The sequence below is a fragment of the Rhodnius prolixus genome, unplaced genomic scaffold, assembly GCF_049639745.1.
Source record: "Rhodnius prolixus isolate KJV_2025 unplaced genomic scaffold, Rpr scaffold_14, whole genome shotgun sequence".
In the NCBI taxonomy this organism is placed as follows: domain Eukaryota; kingdom Metazoa; phylum Arthropoda; class Insecta; order Hemiptera; family Reduviidae; genus Rhodnius; species Rhodnius prolixus.
This window is the reverse complement of record NW_027411594.1, coordinates 2,804,786-2,830,853: the sequence shown is the minus strand read 5'-3', so window position 1 is coordinate 2,830,853 and position 26,068 is coordinate 2,804,786. Positions and strand designations below refer to the sequence as shown.

The window sequence follows — 26,068 nt, the reverse complement described above, 5'->3', positions numbered from 1 at the left end:
CCGCACAGCAGCTCGTATATTTTCCAAATGGGCCATAAATTAATTTTTCCAGAAATAAAATTTAACTGTTTTCCGAGGACGAGGACATGCTCCACTGGCTCCATATTTTCCTTGAAGAAAATATAATTACAAAACAACTTGGCTTTTCCTGCCCACGTCCGTCCACCCCTCTTTAATATATTTTCATAAACTCTCTCCCACCCTCTCCTTACGTGCAAACTTCCTAGTTCCCTATTTAATTATCTTCCTTCCAAGATTTAATATAATTTGTAATGAATGTTATCAGTGTTCAGGGATGAGAAGTTCTTTCCACTGTTCTGTCTGATAAAAAGATATTTTGATTCCTGTTTCTGAGAGATACTACTCTCTTAACATTTTACAATTAATTTCAATTAGTGGGGGGCCAGAACAAATTAGGTCGTTTAAATCAAATTTCATTATTTAGTTTTTAAATTAATCATTTTTATTTCTATATAATTGCAACATTAAATGCAATTCTAGCTTGTTGCATGTTCTTTACTTAGTTAGTTTTTTTTAATTTGCTTTCAAGATTTCTCCTTATTTATGCATTATTTTGTTGAATTATTAGAATCACATATTCATCAGTATTTTACTTAACAATAATTATTTCCCAGTAGAAATGGAATTAGTATAATTCAGTGTTTTTTGCTTAAATTTGCGCGCCACCCTCCATATTAAATGGTAGCTTCAACTTTACTAATTCTAAAACATTATACGTGCATTAAAAGTACAGAACTAGTTGAAACAAGTGCTCAGTTTTATTGATTTTTATTTCATTATTTATTACAAAATGTTTTTTCGATTTATTAACATTTTGAATAACCCCAAATATAACCTCCCTCATTCAATCAGCAAGTATGGTGCGAGATGTAAACATAAGTGAAATCTTTCTCTCTTCACCAAACTGATCAGCCTACCACTGATGATGGTTATAAGTTCGAAACCGGTCAGTAATTCGCTAGACATGCGTGTGGCGGCATAAAATCAATGATAGTTAATAGTTAAAATCATACATAAGCTACTTGTGAGGAGAACTTGTCCATTGGCGAGATTCCGAGGAATTTATTGTTCCTGTTGAACTTGGTCTTCACGAGGCCAGCGTCTTTTCAGCCATCTGGGGGTGGGCTATTTGGAAGAGTAAAGGAACCAGCTGGCGGACTAATAGATGGCAATGAACACTAAGAGCCTGACTGATACTTTTATATATTTATTTGTTTTTAACTACTTCAGAAGTAAAAGGAATTGCTGTTCATTATTTTTGGTGACTGATTCATAGGATAGTTTCAATAGGATGAAAAAATAAATGCCAGTTTCAGTCGTGATACATTTATAAACTAGCCCTGAAGATGAGCTAGTCCCTAGGTCGAAAGCTTGGCAGAATAAATGTATCACGACTGAAAACTGGCATTTATTTTTTCATCCTAATAAAAGGAACGTTTAGGTCTAGATACAATGGTAACATTTGCTACGTATTATGAAGCATTAGGAATCTTGTTCAGTGTTTCTGATTGGCAGAATCGGATTTGGCAAGATTTAGGTTTGGCTGATCCTCAGTGTTCAGTACACACAGTTTCAGTATCGTTAATTAAATCAGACATTTAGTATTGTAGTGGTATGTTACAGTGATTTTAGTGGTTTAAATTGTTCATTGAGTTCTTCGCACTCGATCGAGTGTGAGGATTCTATGCTAGTCCTTTTGTCGATGAAGAATCCTAAGTAGTGTTACGTGTTCAAAAATCCATTCAGATTTATTGGAGATATTGCAGTCGGCTACCATTTTGAAACCTACATCATTATTTCTGAAATTCATTTTAATCGCTCCAGTTTTGTGAATAATTAATACAAAAGTTGATCAGTTAAGCTTGGTAGTAATTAACATTTATTGTTTTCTATCCATCACACTTACTCCTTCACCATTTATCGCTTAAGCTGCAAAGTAGCGGGCTCAGTAGTAGCAGAAAGTAGAAGCTACTTTTAGAGATCGTAGTTAATGTACGATCGTACAACATAATTGAAATTTTAAGTAATAATTATGATTTAAATTATATTATTTATAAATTCTGTGCCAAGAAGTGGCGGATTAAAATGAACTCACAGAAATGCCAGCATGCCACGTTTACTCTCCGGCGGGGCTCCTGTCCTCTTCAACAGCAATCCTCTTCCTTGTACAGATGTGGTGCGCTACCTTCGGCTCTACATAGACAAACGACTCACGTGGAGCCCACATACTAGACTTAAAAGACAAGCAATGACAAAACGTGCGAAACTGCTTTACAGACTACTTGGACGACGCTCCAAATTGCCCATAGAACTCAAACGCTTAATATACAACACTATTCTCAAACCTATGTGGACTTACAGGACTAGAGCTGTGTGGGGGTTCAGCCAAACCTACAAACATACGGACTGTACAGGACATTTCAATCAAAACTCCTCCGACAGATAGCTGACGCTCCATTCTACGGTGACTAACCTCACTCACTTTACAACGATCTCAACATCCCCTTCGAATACCAACTCGCTAAGATTAAATATCAAAACTTCCATACTGCTCTCTCCACTTGCTCCAATCCTCTTGTACTGTCCACCGCCTCCTCTGACAATCCTCCTCGCAGACTGAATCGCCAGATCTGAAGACCTAAACATCATTAATATCCCGTAGAGAGTACTACCACTGGGTAGTTTCTCTCCTCCTGCTCTTCACGTATCAATTAATCTTGTACTTCCTGATTTACTTATTGTATATATATTTTGCAATAAATATTCTTTTTTCTTTTTATTTCAGGTAAGTGTTGAACTTGTATCTCTACATTTCTACATTTATTGTAAGTAATTTAAATTTTTGCAATATTATATTTTCATTTTTTGGACAAATAATTTTTCCTCCATTAAATTTAGCCTTTGCTTGAAGGCATAGGATGCCAGACGTCTTTGGCATCACTTGCTTATCCAAGATTTACTCCCAACGTTTGTAGATCTTCTTTCACATCCAAGTGCTACATTAAGTGAAGCTTTCCCGGTAGTTATTTTTCCGTCCTGGACGCCCTTGAATCAGTATAGTTTTATTGATGTTACCACGTCGCCTTCTTTCATTTATGCGGTATTTCTATCATTTAATCACGATTTGCGGTACTACCTCTTCTTGCTAGCGTAAGAAGAGGCAATTTTACAACAATTCACCCATCAATTTATTAAATCTATAGCCAGAGTCAAACATTTTCAAGACAAGCGGTGACTTACCAAAGAAATAAAAGCTCTGCATTTTCCTAGACAGTGAAACTCTTGGTATTTTCCACCACAGATTTTCCAGCATTACACGCACTCACTCACGTAGAAGTATCAATTGAAATTGAACAATACATTATTCGTGGGGTGAACCCGTTTTCCCAGGCGTCCATTTATCCTGAATTCAAGGGCTTGCTATCCCACCTGTGGTTGGTAGTTGTTATTTTCTGGGTAAACTGTTCTTTTATTTCTTTCTGGTACTACCTTCTCTTTTATTTTTATTTTTTTTAGATTATAAAAGTTTCTGTCTCTTCTGGTATACTTCAATTTGGAATTAAAACAATTTTAATTATTTCTTTGTCACAATATTTTGTTCTTTTTGTTGTTAATAATTTTTTCGTGCTCCTCTAAAAAAAATAGTCTTTATTAGCAGCCACTTTAGTCTTTAATTGTCCTTTTTTTGTTTTAGATAAACAATAGTATAAACCATTTTACGTTTTTTTAGGGCGTTTAAAAGATGTAGAATGGTTTTAAAATAGTTCTTCCCGTGAAAGGAGACCTCCATTTCTATTTGAAAACATTTCTGGCCGTATTTACAGCAAATCATTAAACATCTAATAATAAATTCTAGTCACGAAATCAATTATTATTCTATTATTGATAGTAATTATGGTTTAGTGTCACCTGGTTTGGCCATTTTGTAGAGCATTCTGTTGTAACTTACCACTAGTACGTCTATAGGTAGTTAAATGTACAGGTATAAATGTCATGTTCAGAAGGAGGACGCTGTACTGGTCACATATGTTAGGTTCCACCTGTTTTGGTAACATTATGTTTGGTTATAATTAATAAGTTATTGAGGTAAACTATGTATTAAAGAATAGTTGCAGAGTTCTTGTGGGTCTATGTAGTACAGTTTGGCCTGTATGAATTATTAAATTGTGTGCATGTCTTTTTTCTTTTATACTTTCTTCTTAAGGTTAAGTTTCACTGGTTTCAATGACATTAAACATTTCTAAAATAAAAGGAATGTTTAGGTCGAGATACAAAGATAACATTTGCCACTTATTAAGTGAAGCATTAGCAATCCTGCTTAGTGGTTTTGATTGGTAGGATAGGATTCAGCGAGATTTAGAATTGGCTGATCCTGATTAATAGTTCAGTACATAGGTTTCTCAAAACTCCGGTTTCAGCGTCAACAATTAGTTCGAGACATTTTGTAAGGTAGTGTTGGTTAGGACCATCTTCCACTTATCAGTGATAGCTGCAGATTTTCCCTCTCCTTTTTTCCCTCCATTCCAATCCTCCTAACCTAACTTTTCTCTTTCTACACTCAGTTAAGAAGGTTGAAATGTATAATACATTTACACTTCTGTATTATTTTATGTATATATTTATTGTAATAAATATTTATTCAATTCAATTCAATTCGAATAGAATAGTTTAAATCGTTCATTGAGTTCTTGCCACTAAGTCGAGTATAGGGATTCCGTGTTAGTCGTTTTTCGATGAAGAATCCTAAGTAGTGTTACCTTTTCAGCAGTCGGTGCTAGAAATCCATTCATATTTATTGGAGGTATTACAGTTGGCTACCATTTTGAAACCTACGTCATTCGCGACACCCTCAAAGCTAATATGCATTGTGGTACTGGGTTCGATTCCCGGTCTTGGCCTTGGATTTTATTTAATGGTTAAATGAGAAATATTAAAGTACGTTTGCTAGTCGCCTCCGTCCACGACACCTAGTAAATGGTAGTTGGACGTTAAGCCCCGCCTGAAAAAATAGGCGATTACTTTACTTTACCTACGTCATTCTTGACGATAAGCGATAGCTGAGAGATCAGAGGCTAGACCCGCAATGCTAAGATGTATTGCGGTACTAGGCTATATACCAAGTGGATATTTAATGGTTAATATGAGTAATTTATAGTAAAGATTCTTAGTCGCCTCCGTCCACGTCACCTAATTTGGTAGTTTGGACATAAAGTCCGCCTCAAAAAATAGGTGCATTACTTTACTCAAATAATTTATGAATTAATCGGCGCGATAACAGTTGTACCTCATTCGATTGGCAAGAAAATCTGATAAAAGACGGAATCATTTACGAAGGAAGAGTTTTATGTGCAGAATAATCACTCTAGAGAATTGTTATCATACAGCATCCAGTTTTAATGCGTTCGAGATCAGGCCAATTTAGATAGGGAAGGAGAGAGAAAATAAATGTTTTCCAACGACCACTTTTTTCTCTCTTATGATGTGGTTAGGGGCAAGCAAAGGTGGAGATAAAAGAAAATAGGTTTTCGTTACCACTAAGTCTTGTTGAAGGGGGTGGTACTGTTGTACGGCTCCAGAGAGAAAGAGAGAGAGAGAGAGAGACGACATTCATACTCTGGTCCAGTGGAGTGGAGGCTGCACCGCCCAGGCAGGGTACTTCATCACCGCAAAAACAAGTTCGCACTCCTCCACTACCCGACTTCAAAACACCGGTGCCTCCATTGGGAATTCTACTGCCTCCTTCTCTGGTATACCTCACTGGCTCTCCTTCTTATTGAAAAGATATCACTTTCTGGGAAATGTTCATCTAGAGACTTTTGTGTTGGCAGCATTGTGAAGGTGTTGTTCATCCTTATCTCTTTTCCTTTTATTGTTTCCTACCATCATTATTATTAAATTGTGATTGTGCAGAGAGTAGAAGGTATGCCAGGTGATAAACTGTACCATTCAGTTAATGGGAAATTAAACCTGCATTTTCTTTAAACACTCACCCATAACTTTCTGTTATTGTGAAAGGAAGTTATTTCGATTAAATCTTTGAATAAGTGTAGAGCATCCCTCGAAAAACCATCTTAAAGTGTTTTTTTTTATAGAAAATGGTCGGCGTATCCGTGTTTTTTAAGGAAGTAAGTACAGTAATACCAACTTTTCTTTGCAGGCTTTACGTCCCATTACCTGGACGGTGGTCTTGTAAGCCAGATATCCTGGGTGCTTGAAAAATGGCAGTACTTGGATTTTGTTTTTCTTTTTAGTAGTTTCTAGGCCACGTCCGGTATTGAGAAGGCACTGGGCTTTTTTTTTTTTTTTTAAAGTAATTTGGTTTCCAAACAATTAGTGGTGTGACCATGTATCTGCATTCTCTATACGTAACATTTTTTTTAACTTCTTAGTGTTAATAAGGAATTAGTCTGGTTTTTCAATTGGTGAATCAAAACTAACGTTACGAAATCAAAGTTTATAGTATTTACTCTCAGGACGGAAAATCCTACCTCCCATCATCTTGAACCAAACTCCTGTACCAACTGTGGACAAAGTACGCTACCTTGGACTGTACCTAGGCCCAAACGGTTGACATGGAATCGCCCCCCCCCCATACTAGACTCGAAAAGACAAGAAACTAACCAACGTTTAAAAAACTTCTCGCCAGACTACTTGACAAACGTTCGAAACTTAACCTACAAAACAAAAGACTCTTATACCTGCTGTTACCGCGACCTATTTGGTCATACGGCATCGAAGTATTGGGGATCGACTAAGCGTTCCAATTCGCCTCCAGATATTACAAACTAAAAATACTTCGAAAACTTCTGAACGCTCCGTTCTATGTATCTAACCTCACTATCCAAAATAACCTTAAAATCCCTTTCATTACAGATCTTGCTAACTCTCGTTTTCTCAAATTTCATTCCTCTACCGCAGCTCATCCTAACCTTCTCATAGAACACCTATCTTCCTCCACATTACCAGGTAATCCTCTAAGGAGATTGAAGAGAAGATGGCCTCGTGATCTTCTCTTATCGTGAGAGCAAAGCACGTTACTGGAGCGACACCACTGGGTGCCTTCTCCACTCATGATTTTCTTCTATTTCTTTTTTCTTTTACCATATTTGCTTGTTGCAACAACCGTTGCAGTGGTAAATTACAATAAAAGATTAAAAAAAAATTAGAAACGTTTTACAAATTAAACTCTAAATACTAAAATAACAAATAAAAATCTAAGTAACGATTAGAGCAAGCTAAATTCAATTTCTTGAAATAAGTGAGGGAGATATTTTATTGGCTGTAAACACCACAGGCAGAATCCCTAGACCTATGATAATACCATGTTATATAGCCAATAAAAGCCACCAAAACGTGCTTCTCAGCTTAGGGCCCATTAAATTTTTGATTGAATGTGGTTTATGTATTTTTATTACTAGCGAAATGTTTATTGGTTCATATATATTTTTTGGGGGGAAAATAGAAAAGAAAAATAGCTTGGGAAATTGGCCGCTTATACTGGAAAAATATATTAGGTAACTTCTAAAACTGCGCAAGTACAGTTCGTTTTAAGATTTTATTGGGTTTTAGGCCTCTATTAAACAAAAACAAAAAATTTCTTGTACGTTTCTTCTACATCATGACGTTCAATAGAACACGGAAGTGGGTTCTGGTTTTTCAGGTTAATGTTGTAGATTTCCTGTAGTTACAAGAGCTTGGAACTTTTTTGCCCAGGAGTAAGGTTAAAAACCATCATTAGTATTGGAGTATTCTTTGGTTTCCAAACAACTACTGATCTATTATTTCTGAATGGTTTTAGCTAATCCTACAAGCACCATTCAGACATCCCAAACCAAAACTTCTTTGACAGATAGCTGCTTTACTCTTTACTACTAACCTTGTTCTTCATAATGGCCGCAACATTTGTTAAATCACATCTTGCCAAGACTGAACATCATAATAGATGAAGAGCTGGTCCTCACGGAACATCCGCCATGTCTTTGCCACTGAAAGTGAGTTAAATTCTTGATGCTCAATTATCTCTCTCCGCACTGGCCGCCTATTAAATTGGCCTAAATTAGATAGCACGCACCCCATTCTAGAGACCTAACTCTAAAATACTAGTCCCTGATATCTCGAGAAATCATCACAGTCACAAAAAGAACGAACTATCTTGGGTATAGATATGTAGATATTTCAGTTCATCATGATCTTAGTATAAAATAATTATTTTTACAGTTTTAATGATTTATATCAAATAAATAAATCTTTTTTTCAAAACGGATTTTATTTGTGGAAGAGTTTTAAAAGAGGTCCATATCTTGTAGATGGTGTTCTTGGCAAGTAGAATCATTGGCCGATCAATCCTAGTCTTGTCCCTCTTCCTACTCTCCTGAGGAATCATATCTTCATAGCCAGACTCGGGGTTTTAAGGGGTTATTTACTTTCTACCCAAAATCTAATTTATTTACCACGTATCCTTTCAGTGCTCATCCTAAGTACGAGTAAATAGTGCTAAGCGCGCTCATAACCATTTTGGTGAACTCTGACTTACTAATTTAATACTTAGCTATTATATTCAAATTTTCTGCACAATTTCACACAAATGGATGGTGGTTTGAAAGACGGTCTGTGAGTAAAAGAGTTTTTAAGACAATAACTGGGTTTTGAAAAAATCTAATCACACAGTTTATGGCTCATAAGTGTGAAGAATCAATAAGAACTCTTCACCGTCAAGTACAGAATGCAATGAAGAAGATATCAGAAATATGCTCTCGTTACTCTAGATAGAGAGAAAGATAGTACTCGATACTTTATCAGCATCCTTTCTTTACGAGATCATTATTATCTTATGAACTACGATAGACACTGTTACTACTAGGGTTCTTGAATTCCAATCGATGTAACCTCTGTAGTGATGACTGCAGAAGTCATGAAGGTCAAGAATATAAATAAAGCAAAGTAATCGCCTATTTTTTCAGGCGGGGCTTAACGTCCAACTACCGAATTAGGTGTCGTGGACGGAGGCGACTAGCAAACATACTTTACTGTAAAATTCCTTTTATTAACCATTAAATAAAAATCCAAGGCCTAAGACCGGGGAATCGAACCCAGTTCCACAATGCAGGTCTCGAAGAATATAATATTGAGCACTGCTTCCGTTAGGCTACAAAAAATTGGAGAGTACATTCTCCAGTGTAATGGGTTTAGGTTGAAATAGATGCAGGGATGACGGTGCAGGCACTTAGAATTTAGATTACATTATTCGTATTAATGAGTGCAGATAGATATGTCGCTGGTTAGATAGTGAAGGTCCTTTTGCCAATGAAGGCAATTCAAACGCAATTTACCGAGTTCATTTCCTTTTTAAACTGAAATGTTTTCAAAAATAGTGAAATTCTGAAATTGATTAAATTAATCAAAAGTTTTCATTGGCTAATATAAATTAATGTAGTCCAATTTGTGCAGCGAAGAAATTTTATAAAAACTGAGAAAAATAGCGTTTTATTATTTTTTTTTTTTTTAAATTTGCATTTAGTTAGCCTTGTAGTAACAGGATCCATCAGGCCTATTTGCATGTGTTGATTGTACCCCTCTAAATGTTAATTAAATGGGTAGTCATTTCCCCCCCTATTCGATTTATATCGAGACAAATTGACTGTAACTGGTTAACCCCGTTTTTGCGACTAACCAACAATTTCCCATTAATTTGTCACATTTTTTTTTGCTACCCACTTTAGCTTTCATTTACATTCAAGATTTAAATAAATTTAATTGATTTATTTTAGTGGCCATGGAATTGATTGTATATTTATTTATTTCTCTAAATTTAACTTTTGTTAATTTCCACTTGGTAAAACGTGATAACTCCAAAAAAATTTGTATGTAAATGAGAAAACAGTAACAATGAAAAACAAATTAATGAAAAGATTATTGTGCATGAATAATTTTATAATTTCCTTAAACATCGCCACTTCCTGTGTGTGTATAAATTACTAGAAATATCTTGTGAAATGTTTTAGGAGAAGTGAAAGCTTTAAGCCAGTATTTGTCTGTTTGTAGTTCAGTCATACTTTGCTTGAATGGTATTCCAAGATTGTTTTGTGAAGATATTTCCACATATTTTCAATATTTTAATGTTACTGTATCGTAAATATTACGTAAATACGACGAAGAGACCTTAGTACATTTCCAACACTATGTATCAAATTACTTCAATGTAGCAAAAGAACGAAAATTCGCCATCAATTTTCTTTCATCCATTATTTACTCAGCTTATTTTATCTTAAATTTAATTATTTATTAATTTATACAAATAATATCAATAAAGATTTACTATAAACATTTTGTAAATTGAAACTGGTTGCTCCGTTAGTTAGAAGAGTTAAAAGTGGTTTAATTGCAAGACGGTATCTAGGGACATTAATCGAATTTTGCCATTAAGGTAAGGCTAAAGGGAAGATAGACTGGCTGGCAAGACACCCTTGGCTTGGTAGCAATGATTTCTATAGTCACCCCCTGGGAAAGGCAATCACTTCCTGCCACGGGAGAATAGATAACCAACATGGCCGTTGTCGGTATGGGAGGAGGTTTGGGGGGGGGCGTTTAAGGGGAAATCCTGGCTTCACTCCAACCTGGCTATTCTCCATTCCTTTGCTATTTTCCTACTGTTTCCTTTTGTGTAATGAGAGAAAATGAGATGGGAGTAAGATTTATGTCCATTTAGGAATTGCAAAAATATTTATAAAGTGCTATTTCTAATCACTCACTTTGAAATCTGTTTTGAAATTGGTGAAGAAATGAAAAAAAAAATCCACTTCCTCGAAGCCCTTTTGAAAGAAGAAGTACCGCAAACTCACTGTTTTCCGGCTTATTAGAAGTATCAATTTTGAGGAGAAAAAAACAGTTACCAACTAAATCCAAGCATATATTCTTCACCCTAAACAAAGAAAACCCTTCCTGCCATATTTCCATCCCCGCAGATACTACAAGTCCATTATTTAGGACTCCACCTCGACCAGGAGTCGGCAACCCGCATGCGGCTCTTTTATCCAAATTTTGTGGCTCTTCAGCCTGTCAAAAAATAAATTGTATATTTCTATTTTATTCAAGATATTTTTTTCAAAAAGAATTTCAAATGTGATAGGTTTGAAATTGAATAGAATTATATTAAAATACAGTACGTAATATAATATATAGGACTGCCGCCATTTTCATTCAAACACAGGTTTAGTTATTATTTATTGGTTTATTTACTTTGCAATCTGTGAAAATAAATATATAAAACATTTAAATGTTATTGAATATCATAAAATAATAATCTGTGAATACAAATGATGTACAGAGTTTGTTTACTCTATCATCCTTGCGGCTCTTGGTAATAATTATTAAAATTATGTAAGGAGAAATGGCTCTCTACTTAAAATAGGTTGCCGACCCCTGACTTAGACAGACGATTAACTTGGAAACTACAAACTCCACTCAAAGAAACTGAACTGAATTTTACCGTTACAGAATCTCAAAAAGATTTGTTGCTCTCCAAAATTTGTTGTGTAATGTATAAAATGAAATGTACCTTCTAGAGAAAGGATTAGCTCAGTAGTTAGTGTACTGGATTCCAACGTGGAACTCATAGATTTGAATCCAGCTGTTGGTCCTTAGATTTCCTATTTCTTAGGAACTTCTTACAGATTACTCTCCGGGTTATGGACAGTGTTGTCTTTACGAGATAGAGGCTCCGGGTGCTAACCTCAGATGTTGTACATTTCCTGTTATATTCCACCAGGATGTACTGATTTATATTGTACGGAACTGATAAAAGGAAAAAAACTTTTATCGTATCTCCCAGTACCTGCCATACCGAGATGCGGATACCAGATACTCCGTGACAAGATAGCTTCTAATTCCAAGCCCTCCCAGCTTCCACTATCCCCACCAACCCGCCAAGACATCTCGCCAATGATTTGTCTTTGGCTGTGGGGCTATCTTGGATGTCTCTGATGGTGACTATAGAGGCAGTCACTGACATCTTAATACTCTATTTCGGATTTTATCGCTGAATGGCGAGCCGTTTAAATGTTAATGCCAATTTAAAGGTATATAAAATAAGTAAATAAATCTGCCATCCGCACATAAGCGTAGGTTAAGGTTAAGTTTGAAATTAAAATTCCCATCCTTATTACTTTTAGTTGCTAAGTCCTTCTGAACATTTCTTGAAAATTTATTGTAGAATTTATTATTATAATTATTTTGCCTTTTGTTTTTGGCATTGACTTCCGCCATACAGCCAGCATCGTCTAGGTGCTTATCACTAGAACATCACTCACTCTCCATTCTTACTTATAAATACATTCACTTCACACATTCATCCCTCTACTATATACAATTATTTACATAAACTACAGCTAATGGATGGATCAGTACTCTATAATCCTGCCATCCTTATAGCTTAACCGAAATTAAAATCACCGTAATCCTTCTCTAATCAGTTTCTTCCGTTCATTCTAATCGGCTATAACTTTTAAATACATTCATATTTCTTTGCTAGCTCTGCTACAGATTTAAGCACATAGATGATGTTGCTGGAGAATATTATGTCTTCGTAATTTATTATAATGTCTCCACGAGATTTTTATTTTATTTTAAGAATTTCACAACTGTACTTCATGGTATAACAAGTAAAACAGATGGCTGTATACATCAGAACGTCGGCCAACCAACGGTGACAGCCGCCGCCACAGGCCATTAAGGTGATTACGGAGTGCTAATACCTCTCTCTGGATAGCCGTCGTCAGGCTTCCAGATGGTCATAGTCGATTTGTCGGGTTAGTGGGTTAGTGAGAGTGGAAAGGGCTTGGATGAGCGGATTAGAATGAGGAGCTAGTCTGGAATGGAATTTCAGATAATGGGATTAGGCTAAGTCGGCTATGGAGGGCATCCTCAGGACGGTGTGAATGGTTATGTTAGATATGTAAAGGGGAGCATAAGCGTGATGGGATTAAGTGCGATGTATGGTATTCCCGTTAAGTTCATAGGGGGGACTAGTACCGAAATTTACAATTGTATTTTGTCTTGCAATGCAAGTTTCGAGCGTATGTCTAATTCAATCTTTTTTAGCATTCTGTAACAGTAATTTACTTCACTTCGTTTAAGTCTAGGATCAGGATTCCCTGTTAATCGTCTGTCTAGTTGGAGTCTTAGAGAATGATATGATTTTGATTTTCTTTGTAAAATAAGATCGGATTAGATGAAAAGAAAAATAATTGCGAACATTTTGATTAATTCTGATTATGGTATTAAGTTTTATTCAGCATCGGATTAATGGTTGATTTGATAAACGATCGATTTGTTAATAGGTAAATTGTCTCTTTAGATAATCGTTTTTACTCTTCTCTACTGGAAAATGTTGTATGACGTAAAAGGAAAGTAGAGCTGGATGTTAAAGCTATTTGAAATGAATATTCACAGCGGGCTTGGCAACGCGATTCCAACTGTCCATGTGAGTGGGCTAGCTTTTGTAATTTAATTGGATTCACGTTCAACTATCGGCCAATTGTATTCTGTCTTTCAGTTTTCTGTTTGATGTTTCCGCCGCTTATAACATTAAACAAAAAAAAATCCCTTGGCTTCATGACGTCACAACACGCCCTAATTAAATAACTTAGGCTCTACTAAACAATTTTTTTTTAAAACAAGTATAATTTTCCTCCCAAAGATTGAAAAGAAAATAATAAGATATCTTCGATTTCCGTTTTCTTTTTCTTTTAAATTAAGACGTAGCAATATCTGAGGTCTTTATTCCCCGGATACTTCTTCAGTGCAACTTCCGGCTGGCTTATTTCCATTATGGTAGACATGCGCTAACTCGGACCATAGAATTAGAACAACTTTGTTAACAGATACTAAAAACTAGACTCAATCGAAATTCGCTCTATACCTTTAAGCAGTTTATCACTTTCTTTTTGCAAGACACCAACATTTAGGGGAGTAAATTCCTCTAAATTCTTGGAGAGAGTTGCCAAGTCTAATGTTTTTTAGGGTTCATTTTGTAAAGTTTTTGTCCTTTTACTAAAAACTTTAACCACAACTAGTGCCTGCCACTAGTTAATTTAAATAATATGTGGGTTTGATAAATAATAAAACTCGCTAAATTTGTAAGCAATAACCTGATTTATTAACACATTAACATTACTAACATTAACATTTACTAGCAACTAACGCTATTCATTAGTTACCATTTACAACAGTCACAAGAGTTTACTGTTACTTACTCACTACGTAACGCCACAAAACTGTTCCACGACTGACCACTGGTCCGCACTGCACCGAATTGCACTAGTCTCAGCTGCACTAACAAAGCTCTACTCACTCACTGACTAACTGCCCAACTGGCTAATTCTGAAGCACTCCCACAACATACTCTCTCGAACTGTTCCTTCCAAAGTGTCTCACAAAACTAACTCTCAAAGACTGTCTCCAGCTGTGTCTGCCTCCCTTTAACTGCGACTGCCCCACTCCAACTCCATCTGTCTCACTCTTAACTCCATCTGTCTCACTCCCACTTGCCACTACTGGCTGGGAAAAACACATACTGCCACCACACCAACTGGGGCCGCTCCCTTAGCTTGCTTTCACACAGGGGTGGACCGTTTCAGGCTACGGTCACTAAACTTCTAGAACAATCTAGCCCTTTCTTCTCCGGCTCAGGTAGAGACTGGCCTTTTGTTTACACAGTGGTGGCCTGTTACCGACTTTGGTTGCTCAACCCCTAGAACAATCTAGGCCTTTCTTCTCTCCTCAGGTCAATTTCGTTACAATATCTCTGTTTTACTCGCGACCATCATATATTTTACAACTCTAAGGGATTAGTTGAGTGCAGGAGCCGTTTTTGAGTAAACTCCCCCCACCCAAATGTAATTCAGTAAAGTGGGACTTCCGCTTGGATGACTTTTTTTTCTGAAACCTTAACTTCAGTACTTGCATAGTCACGGCATCATCCATCGTGATGTTAAACCGGACAACTTGTTTCTAACGGCCGACGAACATCTTAGGATGACTGATTTTTTTTTTTTTTTTTTTTTTGGCCTGAGACAATTCATCTAGATCTGGAGCTGGAAGAACTGATGAATGGCTCGACGAACGTGGTCAAGAAGCCAGGACTATCGGCCCCCCAAAGATATCTCTTACCTTGCTTATAACGCGTATAGATCCTCAGATCGATTGAACTCTGCACACACGTACTGACGCTGGATTTGGGGCGCGTAAAGAGTTCAGTGGTAATGCCGATCCACTATTGTTGCCTACAGACATCCTGAGCGCCAAGATAGAGTCCATACCCTCGACCTTCTACTACTTACAAGTCATGGCGGCCATCTGGTCACTTTTTAGGGTCGATAGATGAACCTAAAACATCTAAGTGGAGTTTCTACGATTTTTCGTATTAGAGATATTTAGTTGCAAGCAACGGAACACGTCGGCAGACCTTTAAAACAGATACTTCCGGGGACTATTCGTAATAAAAAATTTGTCATGATCGTAATAACCTCCTCACCCTAGTTAGAGAATTTAAAAAACTTGTTTTATCCAGTTTTTTTAAAAAATTACACTACCGGACTTACCTTGAAACTAATGTAATTCCTTAACAATGACTTTTGAACTTTGTTGGCACAAATAGGATTATTTTAAATTGGGAAAATCCATTCTGTAAGTATAAATGTATACTGGCGAGGACACTGGTCGGGTATAAAAAAAAGGGTATTGTTAAACCCACAATAGCTCACAAGAACTTATATTGTAGGACTTGCTTTTTATGTACAATGGACTGGAAATAGTCCATCGGCTTTATTATTAGCTTCAGCAGCTCTCGAAGTCGAGCGGTCAAAGTTGAAATGTTTCTTGAGACTTACAAGTATGATAAATACTGATTTTCTTTACTTAAAACAAAAAAACGTCTACCTGCAAAAGTTACTTTACTGCAAAGACTTACAATGGAACAGTTAGAAACTTTACAGTTCATCACGACTTAAGACCCACCAACTTGAAGCTTACACTACCGTAGCTTCATCAATTATTCATATTTCAATTTCATTCATAATTAGTCTTAAGAATTTTAGTTTTTTGTATTAATTTATTATAGTATAGTTCAGTTCCGATGTCTTTATAAAGTTTTCGTTGATTATCCATTTTAATATTCAACGCATTTAATTTCCTTATACTACATCGGCTTTCAGTTCCTTCTAGCATTGAATTTTATTAAATGTTTTACTGAATTCCCGTTACAATTTATATCGATCTTGAAGGTTGACATCACAATTTGTTAAGAGGTGAACAGATATCTTACCAAACTAACAAAACAGAAACTGCAGTGCCATCTGCTTTTTTCAAGTTGAACCATCCGAGTTGGACAATGCCCATTATGAAAGTCTTTCAGCGTGTTCAGCCATTTCTTACTCAATAGATCTCTTCCGGTCAAAATGGCCCCTAGATCCTTTGTACGTCATAGTCATCTCCTGGGAGATCACCTCAGAGCTTTAGTTCTCTTTGTCTTCCTCATCCACCCCCTTCAGTTCTGCTTGGTGTTTTCTTTCACTTGTTTTCATGAAGAGGTACGTATATAGTGCTTTACCTTGCCAGGCCACTCATTTCCTCGTTTCTTTTTTCATTTGATGCTGCACCAACTGGTCTTGGCAGTTTTATTTTCTTTGCTAAGTTTATTGAGTTTATCACAGATCAATTTTGACGACCTTTGAGCTCTCAGACGTCTGTTATTTGTAAAAGATTGTTTTCATGATTTCTGACTTCTGCTTTATTAAATTGCATTCGCAAAATTCTAATCATCTCGCAGCCTAGCTCCAAGCAAAACATGAATTCAAGTGTTTCTTTTTATCTTTTTAATTTTTGAGGAGAGAGATATTCTCTAAACTCAAGATCATATTCATTTAAAACACCACATTTTTGGGACGCCTATTTTTAAAGTAAAGAAACAAAGATCTATTCTGTTGGAACAAATCCTTTAGTTGGAACGCCGACTAATATCCGGTCTGCTATGAAATTATCGATCATATTCTCTCACTTCAGTTAGAGATAAAATAGTTTCATTTAAGAGTATAAACTATTCTTCCCAAGATTAAGAAAAGTAACAGTATACTATGCTTTTCAATTTACCTTAATGAGCTTTAACGAAAAAGGAAGCTTAGAAAGCTCTTTTATGATAGTGCTAATCCAAAAAAAGAGTTCTAAATAGTAGACTATCTTTATCATATTTGGCTAGAGTATTATATGTTAAGATAACACGGAATTTCAGAGTTTGTTTAAAACATTTTCTTTTGTTTTCCAGCTCAGTGAACTTCTGAAAAGTAAATTCTATTTTTATTTTAGCCTTAACAGAATGGTGTAGGCGCGCGCCCATAGTACGATCATATGAAGTGTGCGTTATGGAAGAACCACCTGTTGTTGCTTCCTCAAACTTTACATTCAAAATATCCCTAATTCAAATTGTAAATACAGTATTGGTAATAATTTTTTAAAAAAAGTTATAGATATTTTTTTTTACTACTTATCTTTTTTCTGACTACAATAATACTCGAGCCAGATTGTTACTGGACAAAAACAGTCAGGGTTTTTAACGATGTAAGCAATATGATGTTAGGGATGTTCTGCTTCCAATTGCTGGATGATTTTCTTCAGGAATCAATCTCACAGATGAGAAAAACATTTCTTTATTTGTTTCTATCTGATCATCGCCAGATTGCATTTTAAAGGATGATGGGTTCTGTCTGAATGTTGTTTATAGAAATTGTTTTTATAAGTCACACGAATGGATCCAGATTAAAAGAAAGATTTTGGAGCAATGTCTATTTGGAGACATGAGAACACTTCGCTCTGACTGTCGGTGTCTAGGCAACTCCATCTTTCAGGCAAAGATCTTGGCTTTAGATCTGAAGCAGTAGTCATGGACCTCATTCTTTAACAAATATCTTTTTTTTTATTATTATTCTCCTTCTTCTTCCAAGATATTTCCCTAACCAGGATTCCGTTCTTGCACCAAGCATCCATTCTTCTCGATCCTGAGCTTAGCTTTCTCACAGATCTACCTAATCATAGGTCTTCCTCTTCTTTGCCTACCAGCAGGTTGCCATCAAAGCCTTTTTTCGAAAGGCGCGTATCGTTCATACGAAGAACATGTCCTAACCACAATAGTCTTCTTTCGTCTATCCAGTACAGGTTTATATAATTTTTTTACATAAAAGTAAATTTTTGAACAATTTTTTGGTTATAAAACTTGAAAAATGTATTAGAAATGTAATTACTTTAAGAGCGTGCTTAGAAAAATACAGCAGTTACGGATATACTCGTAAATATAGATGTGCAGTTAGAAATTCTTACTTTTGGAAGGTTATTACAACTATAACAGTAGTAGAAACTATTTCATGTAAATAATTTATGTAAACACGTTCTTAACAAGAAGAAAGACAATGGAGAGTAGTTCAACTAAACTAGCAAGATCTAAAGACAGAATGAGAATGATCTTAAAGGAAAGAGGTGTTGAATAAGTTAAGAGAACGGAATGCAGGAAAAACCTGAATACTTACTGAATGTCTTAGGGAGAGGGTGAAGCAGGGACAAGACGACAACAAAGAGCTACTTAAAAACCAGCCGAAACAGGCTTGCCAAACAAGCTCCATACTTCGTAATAATTAAATACCGGAAGAATACCTGAATAGGATGTTTTAGAATAGTGCAGGAATCTGGAAGTTCTACTTCGGCTAGACATTTCCCTAGAGTTCCTTTCAGCAGTGTTTAACTAAAAGCTGAATGTCGGTCACATAAAAAATGGACAACTGTCTCTGGCTTTTATTTCTTTTCCGATGTTCTTCAATATTTTAAGATTAGGCTCTCTGTTCCCTAAGCACTGCAGCCAAACATGCTTTTTGCTCTAAGCTGGGGAGACATCACCTTTTTACGCATACAAGGTTTTTTTTTGCTTATGATTCCTAAGCGCTAGAGACAAATATACGCAATGCTATCAGAAAAATATGCTTCCCCATTTGCTCCCATCCCATCTTTGTCTCCACAGAGGCTGGACCCGGCCACAATGTGACCTCTGTGGAGAATAATTCTGAGTAATCATGCCTTATTAAATGGATAAAAGAAAGTTGTGTTGGCGTAGGAATTTAACAGGTGACGATAGAACAGTTTGGAAAAACCTCTTCCTGGTCTAACTCTCGCCATCGCCCCAATGTTCCCCAATTCTACTTAAGAGCTCTTTCTAAGCTAAGGAGGTTTATTATGGATTTTTTAGGGATCCTGGAGTCAAGGATTAATCAGGTCCCTTATTCAACCAAGTTCTTAACTCCCTCTTCAGATATTCTAAAGATGGTGCTTTAAATCACTAGAAGTTGGGATCTCTACATTCCTTCAACTCTGATACCCATCCATGTATTCTTAAAAAAAAAATCTCAACGTTAGAGATTTAATTATTCCCTTGTACCAGATCTCCTTCTCCGGCACCTCCGTAAAGGATGTTCCCTGCTTCAACGCCGGATAACTTCCCAAGTTCTCTAAGAAGCCATAGATAGAGAGGGCACACAAAAGATTAGGATAGTTAATTCCTTCTAACTTAACGCCAACACCTGGCAGCTAAGCAGGCTTACAGGAGAAGTTTCCTCTTTAGTCTGAAAAGGCAACTTACTGTAAGAAGACTTCTGGTCTCTTGGAGGCGTATCCTTGACAAATAGTCATCCCCTATGCCTTCCAATCTTCCGACTCAAGATGCATAACTTGTTGTATTGGGCTGAGCTATAATTTATCCTTATCGAGTGTTGATACTGTTAGTGGTAGATCCCTACAGAATCAGTTAATCCACTTCTTCCTCCAGGATAGTTTTTAATAATGGAAACTCCATTCTTTTAGATTATTAGGTTCTGCTGCACACTTTTATTTATTAATTTAGCGATATTTGAATTTTGTTTATCTCTGTCCCATCATTAAAGTTTTAGGTCTTGTAATTGAGCTATATAAGACTGGAATTCCACGCCATCAAATATTGGACCAACAAAGTAGACCCTGATCCTTCCCGGTAGACCACTAGGCTAGAATATTGCTCAATTCTCTGCTATAGTCTCTTAATTTATAAACATTGTCCTTTATAAATAATATTGAAGATTTAATGTCCACCCTAACGTTAATATTCATAATTAAGTTAGTATAAGTACTGCCTTCGTTCCACCTCCTAACTCAGTCTCGTCTGGCTTGTTTATCTCTGGTATAAAGTCTCAAGTATGCCAGGTTTTATGCTGAGTAATTAAACACTTTATTCATTAATAAATAAACTGGAGATCTCACGTACAATGTCCTCTCTTTTATATAATTATCTTCATTTCCTTGCAGTCGAGTTGTTTTAGTTATAGTTTAATACTTGGTATGAAATGTTTAAATATTTAAATAAATAATAATAATTGAGGAACCGCCACGGTTTATTTTTTATTACTTACCGTTTATTTTTATTACTATATTCATTCTTTACTAACACTTCAGTTACTAATGTCACTCTCTTCACAACTGTGTCACTGTCAAGCCTCTACATCGGCAAAAAAGAAATTTATAATAAGAATTTTATGTCTTAATATAACTATTTCACCTGATGAGAATGCCTGAATAACTTCTTCAGAGAGCATCAACTCTCTATCTGGGTCTCCCTATTAGCTAGATTATTGAAGAACTTTGGGTTTTCTTTAATTCAGAATGGATGGTAACAATATACCTAGGAGTTGTATCAATATTAATTTATCTTAAATGAATGTAAGGTAAAGTCCGGATGTGATGGCCAATCAGGAGAGATGGCCAACAGCCGAAATTTAACCGAAATGTCGTCCGAAGGCGCTGCGTGACCTCTCCAGTGATGAACGTTCATCTCTGACTACAGAGAGTAAATTTTGGTCTGCGTCAAAGCGTTATTAATTAACTCAGAGAATAAAAACATTATCGTCTCAACAAAAAATGTTATGATAGTTACATACTGCGTGCTGCAGCGAGTGCATTTGCCGAAATTTTAGTATTGTATTTTACATATTAGGAAAGTACAGTATACATTAATGAATCCTAACTTCTAAAACTGTCCAAAAGTACGCGTTGAGTTATGTTTATCATGTTGGCCATCTCTCCCTAGCATTCCGGACAGATGGCCATCAAACAGTAGGGATAGATGGCCAATTATTTTTACTCTTTTTTTTTGTTATATATTGGCTCAGTTTCTAATTCACTGTAGAGAAATGCTAATTACGCATAAAAGGCAGAACACTAACCGCGGAAATTATACTGAAGAAAATTTGAGATCGTATTAACCCAAACTGTCGTCTCTGCAAGAAAACGAGCCAAGTCTGTTTGCCACTTTATTTACTTCTCCCGAGCACATTACTGTTGTGAAAAACAGAGTTGCAAAGAAATCCAAACCTATAATATAGAGTATAGTGAGGGAGTTACAACTCAAAATGGCAAACACAAGATGTCAATTAGTAATTACTTATAATACCACACTTAATTACAATAATATTCCCAAAATATAAGAACAAAACTTGTGTCGGCTCTCTGCATAGAACTGCCTCACCTCGGCTTCCTTTTGGAATTTTAAAACTACCCTAGTCAAGTTCATACCACTGCCACTGCACTCCAAATTCTGAACTACAATCGCTGTACCCAAGTTCACTGCTGACCGCCTTTCACATTTCTTTATTTTTTATTTTTTTTTTTAATGGCGCCTCCACCCTGACCGATTATAAGTTTCCTGATGGAACTGACTGCGAGAATTGTGAGGTCAGATGTATTTATGATAATCCTATTTCATGTCTTTTTTTCATCATTATTTCTGGTGAAATAATTTGTCCAACGGAACATGTTCTTTGTCAGGCAATCGCCTTCATCTCACAAGGCGAGTTCCGCTTAAATTACGATAAAAGTTTTGATGAAACTACTTTTTAACTTCTGAAAAAATTAAAAGAAAAAAATAAAGTAAAACTTGCTAAAATTGGAATACTATTTGTGTTAAAAGATTTTTTCCTTAATTTATATACACAAAACCTCTAGCCCCAGCGCATACTTATTCTCTTTGATAACAGCCATCTTCTAACAACATATAAATACTTCCACACCGACCGACCAGGCCAGCCAGTTCTGCCCTAACGCTGTCCAAGTTCAGTTCTGCTCAGCCCATCATCAGTTCCGCATCAGTCCTACGTAGTCTTGAAGTTCCTTCCCCCCCATATCTTTTTGTAACTGTTGAAAACTTGTACTTTTGAATTAATATTTCCTTTTTAAAAAGCCCCTAACTCTTATTAACAAACAGGGTTGAATATAATTAGTTTACTTTTCAAACATTAATTAATTAATTGACTGCAATCAGGTAATTCGTGTTTTGGGCAAACAATAACTTGAATTAATTAGTGCGCTTAATTAGATTAATTAAATAGCAATGTGTTCAAGTTATTAGGTACTTTGTTTTGGCACACTCTAGATCAGAGTCTATTCGTTGGGTGTTACTTTTTACATCAAGTATGGAGTCGATAAGTATTGATGTCATAATGCAATGCCAGAACGGCTTCTTAAGAAACAGATAATGTAGTATATTTTTTCGTATTATTTACTTTTTAAGAATATTTTTAATAAACTTAACGTCTAATTGTTTAAAAAATTATCTAATGGGAAGACTTTCTATTTATTGCATCTTGATATTGAAAATTGGAAGCGATCGAAGACTCCTTCCTTTAAAGCAGCAGTAGCAAATAAATAACAACTCAGCTACTGCAGTATTAATGCAGTATTTCTAAGCGGAAATGGGGCTGGTCTGGTGAAGACCATGATGAACTGTAAGTCTCTGGTTCTAAAAAGTGTTCAAGAGGCTTTGAATGTAACTTCAGCTTGGGCAACCTTTAACCCCTTTAAGTTCATTACTTCGTGATGGAAGCTGTAAAAATAAAAAAAGAGAAACAGATCTTGAACCAGTACTAGAAAACTTTCAGTCGAATTAGAACGAGTTCTTCTTAAACTAGTAACTTCTATAATTACAAAAAGTCGGAAGTGGATTTAGGACCAGAATCCCGGCTTCTTAAGATTATTCTACAATTACATCAGCGAGATTCTTTTAACTTATTCTATCCAACCACTCTAAAGCACAACTTTCGCATTGTTGAAAACTTATATGTGGAGGAAATAGATTGGTTTTAAAGGAGAAAGTAGACATGCTTTACAAACTAACAAATAGTGCAATGGATTTTGAAAAAGATTTACTAAGCAACTTTGTATTTCAGAACTTTTTTCACTATAAATAGTTTTAGATTATTAAAGTTTAGCTCGTTGTGGTAAAGCATTCCTTAAAGAATATAATAAATTTCCAACTTGGGTAAGTTTCAAACTTATTCCCCACATATTTCAGGCTTAACTGCAATTCTAGGAAAAGTGAATTGCAACATATGAAAACTTTTTTATTGCACATACAGATTCTTTATTGTACAGAAAATTACTTTTCTTTTTCTTCACCGTTATTTATTTAAATAATTTTCTTTTTAAAGTTTATTTTTATTGGTTATATTGTGCTTTTTTTTTATTCGATTCTTGCAGTTAATGAGTTTTTTTTGTAAAGAGGAAATGATTAAAGTGGTCGCGTCGAGCAGCTAACATCCGGAAAATCCAACATTTACCTGAAATATTTCTTTAAATAGAAAAAATTCCCTTAGAATAGAATCCCATCTTGGAATATTTCTAGGCAATGCATTAAGTGGTGTTCGGTCGCGATCGGAGACGTTCGGCCAGTTCGGCTGGCTATGACTTCGCGCTGGTCGGCCCATCGCCCGCGCGCGTACTGACGTTCGCCTCCGCTGGTTGGACTTTCAGCTTTGTATATATTTTAACTTATTTTCGATGTTATTCTATGCCATTCTCACGCTGCCCAACTACCCCCTCTACCTTCTCTGAGACCATAGGGTCACCTCCTTATCTATTGAGGGAGTCCGCTACTGACCAGCGTCCTGTACGGTGCTTGGTCTGCTGTATGTGCCTTTGAGCCTGCTGGTTTTACTGTGCTTCTTACCGCTTCTCTACGCTGTTACGCTTCGCTTCCGCCTTGGTGGTATACTCGATTGACATCCCGGGACATCACCCCAATAATTCTACGCTTCGCGGGCCACTCCGTGGACCCGCTTCCGGTGCAAGGTTCGTCCTCTCCTTACGCCTTTCCTGAGATTTCCCTCTTCCTCCACGCTACGCTTAACCCTCAGACAAGTATATACAGTTACTATTTCCGCTTTCCTTCTAGACGCACATACATGTACGATTTCCGCTTTCCTTAGAGACGCTTATACCTCTACCATATCCGCTGTCCTGGCATTCGCCCTTATACTTCTAGCACTGCGCTTCAGGAGCTTCACATCCGGCCGCAAGGGTAAGTGTTACTCATTCCTACCTCTGCTCTACTCTCTATATATATTTGCATGTATTCAAATATGACCTATTCACGATTATTGTGACCCGCTTCGTCACTTCCGGTTTTATCCGCTGGCGCATAGCGCCCCGACTAACGCTACGCTTTGGGGTGTCAACGTTCACGCGCTGACAAGTGGATTAGGATGTGAGGTGATTGATGTGTGGAATTTAATATAACGGGATCTTATAGCTTTTGAAACATTAGGGAACAAGGAAATCTCGGTGCAAGGTAGAGTTAGAGACATAATAAGGAGCATCAGCGATTCCACGGAGTGTTTTTTGACTGGAAGGATTGGATTTCTGTAGATATTGGAAGCTTTGGCTGAGCCCCAAAGTTCCATTCCCGTAAGTCCAGGCAGGTTTCAGTATCATTGTGTAGATATGTCGTTTATTCTGTAATGAAAGTTTAGATCGCTTGTCGAGAAGTCTAGAGAGAAGTTTTTGAATCGTCTGTTCAGTTCTTTTCGTTTGAGTCTAGTATATGGATTCCAGGTTAGGCGTTTTTGGCCATGAAGTGTCCTACGTACTTAACACAATCTGTTGTGCGAAGAGGAGTGAGTTTTAGGTAAACGGGGATATAATATCTTAGAATAAACTAAACTAAACATTTAAGCACAATATTAGTTTTATTATAATACAAAATGTAACGACACGTATTTATTAGTTAATATCATAAATCAGAATCAGAATAATACAGAATGACAAACATTTTCTTTCGCTAAATACAAAATTTATCCGTACAAAATAAATTATATGCAAATTACTAAAAAGTAATTTACATTCTCTTTACAGTTTGTATTTAATTAATGATATTCAAGCGGTGAATGTTTACCAGTGTTGAGAACGTCTTGAAATTTACTACATTCTCCTCCTGGTTACTAAAACTTGGTTAGGTTAACCCTCTCAAGTTGACCCCCCACCACCAACACTTAAACCAGATTGTGCTTAACCCCCCCACTTCTCTTTGCAGACTGATAACACCCGAACTTTCTTAATGGTCAAATATATTTTGTAGTAAAATTAAATTTATTCGAATTATTTGGCTCAGTTAACCTTATTATGCGCAGATCTTAGAAAGGAGTGCATTAACCCACTCCTCCTCCACCTCTAGGGTTCCATTTTGGATATAAAACGGTTCTATAAACCTGGATAATAAATTAATTATGAAATGTCCTAACTAAAATTCCTAGTTTGAAGAGGATTGGTACACAGGAAGTGCGACCTGACGGAAAAGGATCTTTTTTCCCTATTTCCAGTTCCAGGAGCTTGTCTAAGTACTAATTTTCGTTCTTGGACCAAACTTATTTAAACCCATCTACAAGTTAGGCTTAAAACAAAATCCCAGAGAATATATTGTGATTCTGGGGCGGCGACTGTGTATTTCGCTTTTCCCTCAATAATATTTTATTAGAGCTAATATTTGTAGTATAATATTTGCAAGATCTTTACCGTAATCATTGGTCAAGAAGTCTTGCATACTGGGTACATTAACATGTTGTGATGGTTGCTTTTATTTGATGATAAAACAAATTTATCCTGATTCTACCACAACCATTACATTACACTACGGAACATAGCTCTACGGAAGCGCCAAAAA

General features: G+C 36.2%; 1 protein-coding gene across 12 annotated transcripts in view; it reads left to right on the top strand.

Moving 5' to 3' along the window:
• LOC141451657 (uncharacterized) overlaps window positions 1–26,068 on the top strand; it is a 618,152-nt gene that overhangs the window by 308,760 nt on the left and 283,324 nt on the right. For 4 of the 12 annotated variants that reach the window (XM_074123131.1, XM_074123133.1, XM_074123130.1 and 1 more), the window contains exon 1: window positions 24,322–24,430. The exons of 3 other annotated variants lie outside the window; for them this stretch is intronic. The gene's annotated coding sequence lies outside the window, so the exon portion shown is untranslated. Of the gene's footprint in view, window positions 1–24,297; window positions 24,431–26,068 lie in introns of those variants that run through there. 5 more of the 12 variants (XM_074123137.1, XM_074123134.1, XM_074123138.1 and 2 more) reach the window with 3 other exon arrangements.